Here is a 14,514-nt window from a genome sequence, read left to right on the forward strand (position 1 = left end):
TTTCTACTTCTTTGCAGTATTTCAGCAGTGCCAGCACCAATCACCTCATGGCTGCTTGTTGAGAAGTTCCTGTGAAAGACACTGCTCCCGGCTTTTCAAAAATCCACGTCCTGCTGTTATTTCCTACAGCAGGAAACACTCCATAACTTTTAGCAGCTCCAGGAGAATGATTTTCCTTTGCAGAGGAAAGTGAGCTGCAGATTTCTTGCTGCAATGTAGCAGATCAGGTGAGTGTGTGGAGGGGACCCGCAAATCTTTAATGAGCATCCCAGCAATTTACCTGGGATCGAAACAAGCCCCGTGTCTGCAATGCCTTGGCTTTCTCTGCCCTTCTCTATTTCTGCACACAGCTGTGGTGTCTAGCACTCTGCTCCTCAGGTGCTGTGCTCAGTCCTGGGGACTGTTGTTTTCTAAGACACCAGCCTTTCCTTTTAGAAGTTCTCCCTGCCTGAAGGTCCCTTGTCTGTAGCAGCTGAGCTGCACTGTTACAGGGGTTTCTCTTTTTTTCTTTTTGGTATAGGAATTACTTAGCTTCTCTGCAGTGCCCTCAGCTTCCTTAGCTGCTCTACTTTCTTCCCTGTTCCCAGAAAACCTGTCAGCCCTCTCCCAGGCTTCCTACTTCCAACAGACTGAAAGAAGGTCCTATATTTTTTTCTGGGTCTTTGTGCTTCACATTCTCTCCTTATACGCCAAATTCCCATCTAACATTTTCCCTGCTGCAGCATGTGCTCCTACTGGCTGCTCTAGGCTTGGATGTTCATTTTCTGAAGGATCTCTTTGCCTTGAATAACCTTTCATGCCTTGTGTCTAGGCAGATGTGTGTGTGTGGGGGGGGGTCCTTGCCTTCCTCTGGATATTGCTGTCTGCTGCAATAGTGTTGTTAATAAAAGAACCAATGAAAAAGCTCTCCTTGATATTTATCCAAAACACTTTCTCTCCACAATGCCCTCTATCCTCCTTCCCCATTTAATTCCTCCACCATTTCTTCCTTACCCCGCTCCCCTGCACACTTTGCTTTCTCACTTTCCTGGCTTTCTTCATCCCTCCCCTTGTACTCCCTCTTTCTTTCACTGCCTCCCTTCTTCCCTCCCTCTCCTTGGCTCAGTATTTGAAATCCCTGCCCATAGCGACGAAAGGAAAAACAACAACACAACACTCCAGCCTGAGGAGGCCAGAGCACGGGATTCCTTCCGAGAAAACTCAGAAACCAGGGAAAAGAGGGAAAGCAAACAGTGAGACCAGGAAGAAGTCAGAAGAGAGCAAGGATATTTCAAGGGGGAGGGATGAGCTGGTATCTCAGGGAAACTTGGTGGGGTCTGAGACAAACACAGAGACATGATCACAGGTCCAACCCAAACACAGCAGAGCAAGTTCTGCTTTCTGAGGGGAAAGAGCTGGATCAGGAAGTCCAGCTCCCACAGAGATACCCAGTGCACAGTTATGCAAAGGACGGAGATAACTGTACAGATGGAGAGGAAAGAGAAAGCGGTGACTCGCTCTAGAGAGTGGATGGGCCAATGCCCTGGGCCACAAACAGGAGAAATCCCTGCAGCAGAGCGAGAAGGGCTCATTTCCCCAGGGATGGAAGGGAATTCTTCATAGCAAAGGGAGACTGTGAGCCCGGGGCTGAAGGGTTAATACCCCACAGGAGGGCCCTGGGGAATCCACTGTAAATAGGTGTGGTTTTCTCTGCAACTCCAAGAGGCATTTTCTCTCTGTACCAGTCTGGACAGGTGAGAAATCGGAAGAAGTTGGAGCCTGTGCTTCCCACTAACACAAAGCAGGGCTGTTAGTACAGGTCTTGCTGTTTGTTTGCACACTCCAGCCTGGCTGCTTAACTCCGTAGTACCCGGTGCCAGGAATCTCTGGCAGTCAGCATGGTGGTCCCCCGGGTACAAGCACCTGCCTGTTAATGGAAAGCCACAGATTAATGGTGCAGCACAAGGCGCTTTAGTCAGTTACTCATTGCAGAAAGGATAAAGTCAGTGATAAGCAAAAGAGCCAGATACGGTATGTGCAGGAAAGGCAACTGTCTTCCTTTGTCCTCCTCCCATATCTCATGGGTCTGCCCCAGTACTGCACTTGGCCCTCCTTCCTTGCCTCATCACTCATGGTTGCTATCCCCAGGGCTCTGCCTTGCCCTCCCCATGCCACATCTCCATGCTGAACTACAGGAATTTTGTTTCTTTCTGCAAGCCAACCTCCTCACTTGCACTGGTTCTGCAGCCTGCCTGCTGCTAGGCAAGGATAACGAAGAACCAAAGTTTTCAATCGCCTCTGCTCCATTTTCCATTTTTAATTCAGAACATTTGAACCTTGAGGATAATTTTCCCGCCTTCAAACAAATTTTAAACATAGCCGGCTCCCAGAAAGGTAGAACTAGAAGAGACACTGGATCACTAAATCCAGCCACAAGCTCTAACAGCATCACTTATATAATTCCCTTCATAAACTAATCAGGCTCAATCTTGAAACCAGTTGGGGTTTTGCTCTCCCTGTTCCCACTAGACGCTGCTCAATCCTACTGCTATGAAAGGAAGAAATATTCTGTTAATCTCCAGCCTAAATTTACTCATTCCCATTTGTGCTAGCAATGAAAGACAGCACCCAAGCAGCAAAGTGCTGGGTGGGACATAAGCCTCAGAACAAAATTCAAACAAATCAGATTGAATCACAAAGAATAACTCCAAGGAATGAAAGAAGAACTCTTTGCAAAGCAATTAATCTCGGGCTTGGAAGTGCTGATTCCACCAGCCATTTCAGAACCTGAAGGCTCCTCAGCCCTATAGAGTCCCCGCATCTCTTTGATACCCCAAGCACATATTAGAGCCATGACCCCACTGTGCTCCTGTACCAACAGCTCTGCTGAAAACAGCTTCCAGGAAAAGACATTTGCATGAAGACTTAGCCACCACCCAGTGCCCCGAGTCCTACCTAGCACAGCTGCTGCCAAACTGCAGCTCAGCTTCAGCCCAGAAGAGCTGCAGGAAAGGAGAATACCAGTGTCTGCAGAGAGTACAAGGAGCATATTGTCCAAAGTTCAACATAGAAAACAGTAAAATGAGCTTGCAGAGCACTGAAAGCTTAAGGAGAGATACTACAAAGCCCTGGGAAACAGTAACTGTAGGTGCTGAACCTTCCTTCTGCCCACTGTTCATAGACACCACTGAAGTCAGCAAGAAGTTGTTTATTTTAGGCTTTTGGTCAAGTTCTGTTTACAAGGAGCCAAAATGGTGACGCTAGACACAAAGGCATGTCATATCCCAGCAGAAACATGGCTCCCCAGCTTACATGGGTAGATACAGCCGGGCCACAGATACTTGCACTGAATCACAGATTCCTGTCATCCAACTGTGGATGAGGATAGTGGGAAATACAACAGAAGAGATGGGGGAAACCATCTGCTCCTCTCGCTTGATTGCACTGTGAAACTGTAGGCTCTGTTTGGGATAAACCAGCGCTTATTTCCAAGGCAACAAATTGCAGTATCATAAACAACACAAGACCAGGAGATGCCTGCAGGTTGGAAGCTCAGCGAAAGAATGTCCTTCACAGAGGCACAGGCGGACTGAGTGAAGATGAGGCAGGATTCTGAACTGTTGCCCCAGGCACTGGTTTTGCCAGTGTCACCATTCGAGACCTCCTCCCTGCTCCTCCCAAGTACAAGGCACCCTTGTGTGAGGGCCCCCACCAGTGACCCCATAGTCCAGCTGGGTGTTGTCACAGCCACAGAGGGACTAAGTTGCCTTCCAGCCTTGTGGGTGTATTTATCTACAACCTGACTGAAGGAACAGCTGGAAAAACCATAGATGAAAAGAGTCCTTTTGGTCCCCAGTGCCTTGAGCTACAAGCGATTGTGTCCAAGTCACAGCAGAGAAGTTGCTGGGACAAAACTACCTTCCAGTACCCAAAGAGGCCTACAGGAAAGCTGGAGAGGGACTGTTTACAACGGTATGTAGTGATAGACAGGTAGTAATGGCCTTAAGCTGAAAGAGGGTAGATTTAAATTAGATATAAGGAAAAAAATTCTTCACTATGAGGGCAGTGAGGCACTGGAAAAGGTTGCCCAAAGAAGCTGTGGATGCCCCCTCCCTGGAAATGTTCAAGGCCAGGTTGGATGGGGCTTTGGGCAACCTGGTCTAGTGGAGGGTGTCCCTGCCCATGGCAGCGGGGGTTGGAAGTAGATGATCTTTGAGGTCCCTTCCAACGCAAACCACTCTATGATTCCATTCTGCTGCACCTCCACATGACAAGTGCTCAAACCCAAGCAGACGATCATAAAGCTGGCTCTGACAGCCTGACCCGAAGAAGACAGAGCTGGACAACTATAAGTTAAGGCTCAGAGAGGCATTAAGGTAAGCATTAGCAGAACATGCTATATTGGCACAACTTGCTGTAGGATTGTCCCTCCTGCAGTGTGGTGACCCTTCTGGAGCATACCTCCTGGGCTGGTGTAGAAGCTTTAGCAGGACTACATGATCTCCAGAGGTCCCTTTCAACCCCTGCCATTCTGTGACTCTCTGATAAAGTGCAGCTGGACCTGGGGGAGACTGAGGTAGATAAAAGCTGGAGGAATAAAACTGCAGCAGAAAGAGAAGGGAAGAATGAGGCTAAGCAGGAGGAACAGGAGTGATAGGCATAAGCGACACTGATTTGGGTAAGCCACTGAGTGCTAAAGAGATAACGCCCTGCAGAAGAGCATAACCAGTTCAGGAGAAAAAGATAGTAAGGAGAAAAGCTGGGCTATTTACTGGTGGTGGAGTATGTTCTCTGTGGGGCAGATAAATCAGCTGAGAACACATAATTTCAATTCATGGGGCTAAAATGTGGGGTGCAGAGAAGATAGCGGAAGTCAAACCAAGAAGAGGAAATAGAAGTGGGACTCAAATAACAGACAACAGAAGCTGTAATCACAAGACATATGAGCTGCAGGGATTTTGACAGCTTAGGTGTCTGTTTAAAGTGCAGACCTGGGATACAAAAGACCTGAGTAAATCGGTCTCTGGACATCCAGCTGCAGAATGGCAATGCCTTAAATGCCAGAGCACTTAAGGACTGGTGCGCATCTCTCTCACAGCACCACTGCTGCAGTTCCTGAGATGGTCACCCCATGTCCTCCCAGCACTCCTGGGACTCTAAACCCTAACGTACAGCGCAGGCATTCCCACGGTGGGGCCGAGTGAGTTCTGCTCCTCCATGGCAGAGAGCAGACCTCAGAGCTGAGGAAAGCCACTCTATGCAGAAGGCAGAAGAGAAGTAACAGCGGGGTGGGGAAGCTGCCCTGGTGGGTGCTGAAGACCTGTAGGTGAGAAGAGGGTCACGCATATGAAAGGACATGGGAGGAATCCCAGGAAGTGTCAGAGTGAAACGGAGAAGGGTAAGGGACAGACGTGCCAGAGCTGACCTGCTGAGGCTGCAAAAACAAATAGAAGAAACCCGAGAAACTGGAGGACAAGAGAGGAAAGTGCAGGGCTTGCGACTGCCCACGGAGAAGGGAAGACAGCTGGACAGGGAGAAGGTGCAGTTGCTTAGAGGCAACTTTACTGAAGGCTCCTCTGAAAAAGTCATTAGTAGCAGAGTCTCAGAGTGAGAACATTTAATGAGTTACTGGAGAGATCCCAAGGCAGAATCAGGACGGGGCAAGCAAAAGATCCCATTGCATGAGTTTTCAGTGGGGCAAACTACAACTCCTTGATGAGTTTGACAGTGGAACAAGGGGCAGGGGAGAGAAGCAGAACGCCATCCCTCGAGACGCTTCAGTGATCTGCATGCTCTGGAGTTAACGGGCTGCCAGTAGGGCCTGCGTGAGCCAGCACTGTTGTACAAGCTGGACTGGACTTTCCAGGAACCGAGGAAAACCACAAACCGCCTTTGTGACGTGGACGAAGCATGTGTGGAGTAGACAAATGTCTTGGCTCATTCCAATTGATTGCTATCAATCAGTTCCCCCAAAGGCTGGGGCAGATACATCCCATGTGACGCTGGATTCTCCACTGCCACCAATACATAGGAATCGTTAAACCAATTTTAGGCCATGGCAGCAAGAAGGACTCAGTGGCCCCTCATGGGTTTTTCCCCTGAGAAATGTAGTACCTCCATTTTAGAGTGGGAAAGGTTTCTGCCCTGCCTTTCCCTGCTCAGTTCTTCCATGCAAACATCTTCCTCTGTGCACTTTATGACTCCATCAGGGTTTCCTATTAACAGACACTGCAAAAAATGAAGTCTTCCTTTTGTGCATGGTCAGCCCTGTGTCACTGCTGGTTGGACTCTTGTTCCAGCAGCCATGAGGAAATCCAGCCTGGGATGTGGCTAGATGCTGCAGTGTCAGATAACACGGCACACAGAGCTGATATACAGCTTGCCCTCAGGTGTGTGAGGGCTTAAGTCCACCAAGAAAATGCTTCTGCTGCTTAAACGAAAATTACTCTTTTTTCTCTTTTTTTTTCTTCTTTTTTTTTTGTGTGTTGAGGAGTTCATGAAAAAGGGGAAAAAAAAGCTGCTATTTGTTTTGCCCCTGCTGGAGCCATGAAGGGAGCTCTGCAGAGTGGACAGTACAGTCACTGTGGCATCGCAGCAGTGAGGGAGCTGAACCAGGAGCTGCGAGGTGAAGGTCCCTGTATAACAGCTTTCCGTTTGTTTACCGAAAAAATATTGTTCCATCATAAAAATTCCCAAAATAGTTCGCGTCTTGACAGACTGACTGGCAGCTGCCCAGCTCTGCAGGATCCTGCTAAATGAAAGGAAATAAAAAGAGCTAATCTGGTACCCATGGCCCAGCGCTTGCAGCTTGGGAATCTGCAGGGTCTCAGGGCTCAGCTGCCCCAGAAGGTGCGGGATGGGGTAGAGAGTCCTCCAGTCCGGGGGCTGATGGCAGCAGCTTTTCCATGGGTGCTGGGCAGGGTGATGAGGAAGGCAGTGCTCGCCTTGCAATGAATGATCAGCTTCTGCTTTATTTTTATACCAAGTTTTCTTTTCCCCTCCACCCAACTCTGTAAAGCTTTACCTTGACAAGACAGGCTGCCCCACACTAATGGCTGTTATCTGTCCAAGGTCTTCAATTCCTAAGAACTATCAATGGCTCCTTTGGGGAAATTTTTCATATAGACATCGTTCTGGACCAGTGTGACTCCAGGCCAGCTAAGGTATTGCTTATTGCTGAGAAGATCTTAGGATGACAACCTACTGTTGCTGCAGGTCACAGTGATCTTACTGCACATAAATGGAAAGTGTCAAACAGCACATGGCAGCCAAGTCAGAGAGTCATCCTCCATAGTAAGAGCAAAAGGCCACTGTGAAGTCCTGCAGCTTGCCACAGTGACCAAAGGACCATGCGCACTGTGACTCACAGCACAGAGAAGCAGCAAACCAGATTAGGTCATGCAGAATTAGCAGTCTCTGTGGAAAGAACCTATCCTCGCCAAATCGCAGATGTCTCCCCAGCTGCGGAGTTAACTTCTCCATGGCCCTCATGGCACCCAGGGCAGGTCTGCTTTAGGGAGGGACAGGGGGAAATGTGCACTCCAGATCATTCCCAGCAATGGCCTCATGGGACTCGCCACTCATTCCTTAGACATTTTAGTACCCGGCCTCCAAACCAGGCCAGGCTGTAGCAACAGAGTTGGGGGAGGGTGGAGGGATGGCCATTCCCCCAGTGCTTGTCCCCATTACTGGTCTGCAGAGCCTGGCTGGCCAGTGCTGTAAGAAGGGTCAGGGTGCACAGGGCCATGCTGGCTGTGGTGGTTTCTCTTCCTGTGACAAGATCATTTGGCCTCCTGCTGCGGGGCATTTCTGAGCAGTGGCACACCAGCTCAGCAGCCAGACATGAGAGCCATTTCAGTAGAGGTGAGCTCAGAGCTACCCACGCTTGCTTGGTTTAGGTACCCCTGTCACAAAAGAGAGGTGGGGTTGGTGGGAATGGGACAGCTGGTCAGCTCTCAGCCAGGCCATCCACAGGCCAGACAAAAGTGACAGGTGACATTGCTAATGGGTTTCATGTGATTCTGATGTTCCTTTCATACTGCACGTGGTGTGCATGCTGCTGGTTGGGGCTCCCTTCACCTATCTGTAGCACCTGGGAGAAAAGCTGATCACCAGTTTTCCCCTGGAGGTACATTGCCATTGCAGGCTGGCTCTGTCCCACATTGTCCCACTCTTCTTGGCCCTAGTTCTTGTGGCATGTGATCCATTTCCATGTACTGAGCTTGCTCTGAGTGAGCCACGTGGGGGTTCTTACGATGAAAAATGGACCCAAAGGTGTTGGGTATTACTTCTGTCCTTTCAGCCTCAAGGACACAGGGAACTGAACCCTCCACAGGAGAAAGAAGAGGAAGACAGTCTTTAGCTGAGGAGGGGCCGTAGAGGAAGAGGAGGTATGGCTTGCGCATCAAGGCAAGCTGGAAGCATCCTTGGAAGCCCCTATAAGCAACACACAGTTTGAAGCCATCCCACGTGCCACACCAGGCTGTGCTGGGTTGAGCCTGGGGAAACAGGGAGCCTCCATGAGCTTCCAGATGGATCTCCAAGCAAGAATGCTGTGCTCTTCCTGCCGAGGCTGGCCATCCTATCCAAACCATCACCCACTGTTCACTCTCTGTGTTCAGCTCCCCCACGCTCTGCATGGAAGTTTAACAAGTTCCTGGCAGGAGCACGCTGGGAGTCTGGTTACTGGGAGAAGGCAGCGGGACTGGGGGAGAGGAAGTGGCTCTGAAACGATGGAGCCTCTTCTGGGACAACCGTGGACAATGGTCTTGCTGATCTGGCTGTTGAAGTGCCTGATTCTTATAGTTTATTTTCCTTTTGTGCTTGCTTCCTTGTAAACTATGAGAGGACTCCTTGCGCAGATGTGGCTGTATTCTGACAAACCTGCTCCAGGATAAAAAGCAAGTTCAACCACCAGCTCCTTTCTTGTCTTATTTCCCCACATTTGCCTGTGTCTCACACTCACACAGTCAAGTGCCCTCTGGTCTGACATTTCCATGAGGTGTGGTTGCTGTAAGGCTGGGCTGGAAACTCCTTTTCTCCATCGCTCACAAAGCTTGTTGGGAGACAGAGGCAGACAGACCCCTGTGGACAATATTCGGTCACTCTCAGCCGGGACCCTGTCAGGCAGCTGCCAGCTCCCTCCTGCCCATGTGCGCTCCCAGGCCCTGAGTCACCCATTTCCTCTTCCACTGGTGGGGCAGGTGATGCACAGGACTGGTGCAGTTCTCCTGGCACCCTCTCGGTCATATTTTCCCTCTTATCTTATGACTACCACTTAGGAGATAATCATCGACAGACCAAGTGGGCAAGGACACAAGTGAAGGGTGTTCCCCTTTCACATTTTAACCCTCCAGGGCTGGCACTACAGCCCATGCTAAACAAAACCAAGGTTTCAAGTTTGCAAAGAAGGCAAAATGCTGCCATCTTGCTCCAGGGTTACCAAAGCAAATCAAGGACTCATCATTCACCAAAACCAAAAGCCCCAAAACACTAAAGAGCCCTGGCCTTAACCCCATTTTTTTTGAGTGGTGTATAAATAGGAGATTGTTATTTGTCTCTTCCCAAGAAACTAGCTGCAGAGGAAACCGGAGGCTTGGCCCTCTAATTCAGGGGTCTGGGGCTCACCTGGGCCCATAGACCCAGCTGCTCTTCTCATCTACAGCTCTGCCTGCTCTGTAGGTAGGGCTCCCTTCGGCCAGGGTATCTAGGGTCTTGGCCACATCTCAGAGGAGATGCTCCTCACATATTCCTGGATGTGACCGTCCATTTAAAACCCTACTCCAGGCCTTGGCTCATATCACAGAGCAGCCCCCATCCAAAACATACATTTGCCTTTCTGCATTCTTTGCTGGGAGATCCTTCCACACCAAACAGCATGGGAGTGAAAAAAATCGGGGGTGGGGTTGGGGGATGGTCTCTGGGATCCCACTGATAGCAAACAGAGCACAAACTGATCATTGCTGTACCAGACTCCTTCTGCTTCAAATGAAAAACCTCAGAGAAGAGGCCTAGGAATTGAACTTAGCTCTGCTCCAAAGTATTGAGTGAACAAAAGCCTAAATAGAGGGTTTATGGCTCAAGTAAGTCAGCAGAACTCCCAGACGCACCCTGCCAGCACCAGAAACCCCCCAAGTCCCACCCTGCTCATCCCCTGGCTTGTGCATTTGGTTGTTATCAGAGAAGTCTAGCTCTTTGTCAAGACTTATTTTATATTATTTGTTATCATTACATGGCAAGTAATCAGACTTGTTATTACTTATTGCTCTTCCCATCTTGCCAGATATGGGACTCCCACCCCCTCCCTGGGGAGACACAGTTCACTTCTAGGAAGTACTTTCCTGATGCTCAGTCTAAATTTTCTCCTTTGTTAACACAATCCCCATCTCTTCACAGATGTTTGGAGCTTCCCCCACCTTAGTCATCTCTTGGCTAAACTGGTTAGCACTATGCTCAGTCTATCTCCCCGATCTGTCAACAGTTCCAGTATCCCCAATTCAGATCACAATATTTGGTGAACTGGAAAATCACCCTGACCTTTCCCGCAGCCATAATGCAACACAGACCCCCTGCCTGACTTGCTCCCCACTGCTGGCCTTTGGGCTGCACTCCAAAAATCAGTGAAGGTTACTGGTCAATTCCATCTCTTATCTTTCTGTTTCCGTAAGGGCAGGACCATGCTTACTACCAAAGTGATGCTCACAAGCATAAACAAATTAGCACAGTACGTCTTCAGTCAACCTGCAGACAAGTCTCCATGTTGGAATAGGTGACTCCAGGACATGAGGTTTTATGAAAGCCATAGGGAAGGGCTGTTATCTGCCTTGCCCCTTCCTCAAATTGCCCACAAGGTTGGCTTTTTTGTGAGCAGGAGGGTGGGAGCTCCATGCTGATCTCATCCATCACAGATGGCAGAAGGAAGACCAGCCAATGCTCTTGAGCGCTGGGGAAGATGGAAAGCAAGACTCTGTGCATTGGCAACGAGCAACTGGCTAAAAGAGAAAGCTCCTCCTTTCAAAGCAGCTTAACAGGCTGTGCTTTCACTTGTTCTCAGTCACACCAGCCCTGTCAATCTGCAGGTCTTGCCGCATGAAGCTCTAGGGGGAAATATTTCACACACATTCTCCACATTTTCCTTTGAGAAAAATCACAAAGATAATTGCCTAGTTCATGCAATCACTGGTTGACATCATTCTTCATGCTCCTTGTGCCGTGCTGGGTATTGCTCACTTAATTCACATTAACTGGCTCCAGCTTCGGGCTTCTCCTTCCCAACCTCCCAAGGATCCTGTGACAGTGGGTGGATCACATTAAAAAAGCAGACTTGAGAGCAACTAAGCAATCTCTGCATGGTCTTGCTCCCGACCTCCAGAAAAGAGATGCTTTCTTAAGCAGAGGGGCTGCGCTGTGCTGGGAACAGGGAAGGTCTTGCAGTCAAGCAGGCCTCCAGCGCAGGGCTTGGAAGGAGCTCAGATGGGGGCTGGCAGTCATGCAGGGCAGCCGGGGGGTACGGAGAGCTGCAGAGAACAAGTAGCCTCAAAGAAGTAGCATGGGAGAGCTCCTGCAGAACTTAATCTTTTTTTTGCATGCTCTGTGGCAGCACTGAAAGCACCATTGCTCTTCTGGAAGCAGATTAAGCAAAACTGCAGGATGGTATGCAGAGTTCAGTGTTCTCGCAGGGAGCTTGTGCAGAAGAGCCACTGCTTTCGCACTCTCTGCCCTCAGAGCTCTCTGCTACATGTGGTAGAGACCTGGCAGCAGCAAGGAGAAGGAAAAAAAAGAGAACTGACCGTTTTCATGCCTGGTGGTGAATGAAAGCCATTTCCAAGCAGAGTGGTAGGGATGGGAAGAGGGAGCATTAATTCCTCTCCGTTACAGATTTGGAAAGGACTTGTGAACATTTCCTTTCCTGCACTCCGCCGTTAACAGTTCTGCAGGGTGATATCATCGGGGCCTTTTCCAAACTCAGACCGTCTCAGACATTACAACACCAGGTTTTGGCTGCCTATACATATCACCAGCTACACCCACTCCAGCCCCCTCCCTGCAACACCCCCAGAGGGATCAGTGAACCTCCCACTACCAGACTCACCAGAGCTCTACTCAGCAGCTCAGCAGTCACAAGCCCCCAAAAACTTATCCCTGGACACTGTACCTCCAACTACTCAACTGCTCGTGAAAGCAGCTCAGCTAAAAATAGACCCTAATCACTCCAAAGAGTCTAACACTCTGAGCCCCATTGTAATGACAGCAAGCAGCTCATGATACCAGGCACCAAGATGCTAATGGGTGGGTTTGGAAGTGGAGAGAAAAAGGAGGAGAGTTGGGTGCCTCTGAAGAACGTCTTCAAACAGGCCATGGTCATCGCAAAGATCTGTTTCCTTTGTGCTGTAGAGCACGTACTGGGGAAATCAACAGACCCCAGTTGAAAACCTGCTCTTGGCAAAGTTGCTTGCAAGCCGGAGGAAGGAGAGCTGCTCTCCCTAGTCCCCAGCAGTTCTGTGCTCACATTCTGCATTCCAGAAAGTTCACCTCTGTTGCACAGATCTTGCTAGCTGTAGCAGGGGAGAGTTGCAGCTCTCCTCTATGTATGGTGGGGACTTACATCCAAACTAGCTCTGCACCAGCATACAGAGGAAATGTATCCACTGACATTAATTAAACTACTCGAGTGTCAAGTTAGGCCAAGTGAGAACAGAATCAGGGTACATCGATAATGTTGGAGATTTGCAACCACAGAGCAGCCTACCAGCACAACATACAAAAACAGTGTGTCAGGGAAGAGGTTTTAGTTTCAATTTGTCCAAGAATCACACAAAAGCAGCAGTTATTTAAAAAATGCCTGAGCTGGGTTCCTCAAAATAGTGGGAGTTTCGTTTAGTGCTTACCCCGAGTGGTGTGTTAGCAACGCTCTCAGGCCTTCTTCTGTAAAGAGCAAAAGCGCCAAAGGCAGAAGAAAAATAAACAAAGCAAATGCCTGGGCTGTTCCACTGGCCAGTCCAGATGTCAGATTTGCTGTTAATAATGCTGATGATTTGACCTGCTTCCCCGCCTAAAGTCATGTCCGGGAAGGTGTGAGGTACCCCTGGAGATGCAGACAGCATGTGCTCAAAGTGTGAGATGGCTCCCCAGTGGGTTTGCATGACAGCCTGGCAGCTCTCCTCTACAGATGTGCTCTGTCAGTATAAAACCTCCCAGGGCTGTCAGCCTGCTCCCAGCAGCCTCATCCACTCCCCCTTATACTTAAGGATCACAGAACTGCTAGGCTTTCTTCTGTTTACTGTAAGGAGATGTTGCCTGGATCCTTTTTGGATGGAAACTCACTGCTACTTTGCTCTCTAGCAACCTTGGTCAAGGTTCCCCAGAGCTTTTTCCAGCCCACCGGACAGTTTAGTTGCTCCAAAACAGGACTGGTTTGGTTCAAATCCAGTATTTGATCCAATGGCTCGGCTACATTCCTGCTAGGATATTGCCCTCAGTATCACCACTTGGCCTGTTTAGCAAGCAGTCCACGGATGACAAAGGCAAGTACATGCCAGCGGTTACTGGGTCCACCAAAGCAAACTAACCACAAAGGTCCAGAGCTGGCAGCCTTTAATCAGGAAGAGATCTGCTCCTAAGGCTCTGCTCTGCCATCACTCTGGCAGCATTCTGCTGCTATTGTTTCCCTTCTCTCTCTTCAGAGATTTATTTTGGTACTGACAGGGACACTGCAAGGACCTTTTTTTCCTTTCTCCCTTCTAAATCACTTTCTTTTCTCTCTCCCACCCTCTGTGTAGATGAGAGAGCCCATTTCCCTGTAGTGATTAATTATTTTTGGCCCTTTAAAGCACTGGCAACTCAGAAAACATTTTCTGTTACTGCTGATTTTGTCCTTCTTGAATTCAATGATGCACCTTGCATCATTGTCATGGTTTAACCCCAGCCAGCAACTAAGCCCCACACAGCCGCCCGTTCACTCCACCCCGGTGGGATGGGGGAGAGAATTGGAAGAGTAAAACTGAGAAAACTTGTGGGTTGAGATAAAGACAGTTTAATAGGTGAAGCAAAAGCCACGCACGCATGTGCGAAGCAAAACAAGGAATTCATTCACTACTTCCCATGGGCAGGCAGGTGTTCGGCTGTCTCCAGGAAAGCAGGGCTCCATCACGCATAACGGTTACTTGGGAAGACAAACGCCATCACTCCCAACGTCCCCCCCCTTCCTTCTTCTTCCCCAGCTTTATATGCTTAGCATGACATCATATGGTATGGAATATCCCTCTGGTCAGTTGGGGTCAGCTGTCCTGGTTGCGTCCCCTCCCAACTTCTTGTGCACCCCTAGCCTACTGCTGGTGGGGTGGTGTGAGAGGCAGAAAAGGCCTTGGCTCTGTGTAAGCACTGCTTGGCAGTAACTAAAACATCTCTATATTATCAACACTGTTTTCAGCACAAATCCAAAACACAGCCCCATATCAGCTAGTATGAAGAAAATTAACTCCGGCTCAGCCAAAACCAGCACAATCATATAAAGTGGCTCCACACACTTCCCTTTGG

The sequence above is a fragment of the Balearica regulorum genome, chromosome 5 (assembly GCF_011004875.1).
Source record: "Balearica regulorum gibbericeps isolate bBalReg1 chromosome 5, bBalReg1.pri, whole genome shotgun sequence".
Taxonomy (NCBI): Eukaryota; Metazoa; Chordata; class Aves; order Gruiformes; family Gruidae; genus Balearica; species Balearica regulorum.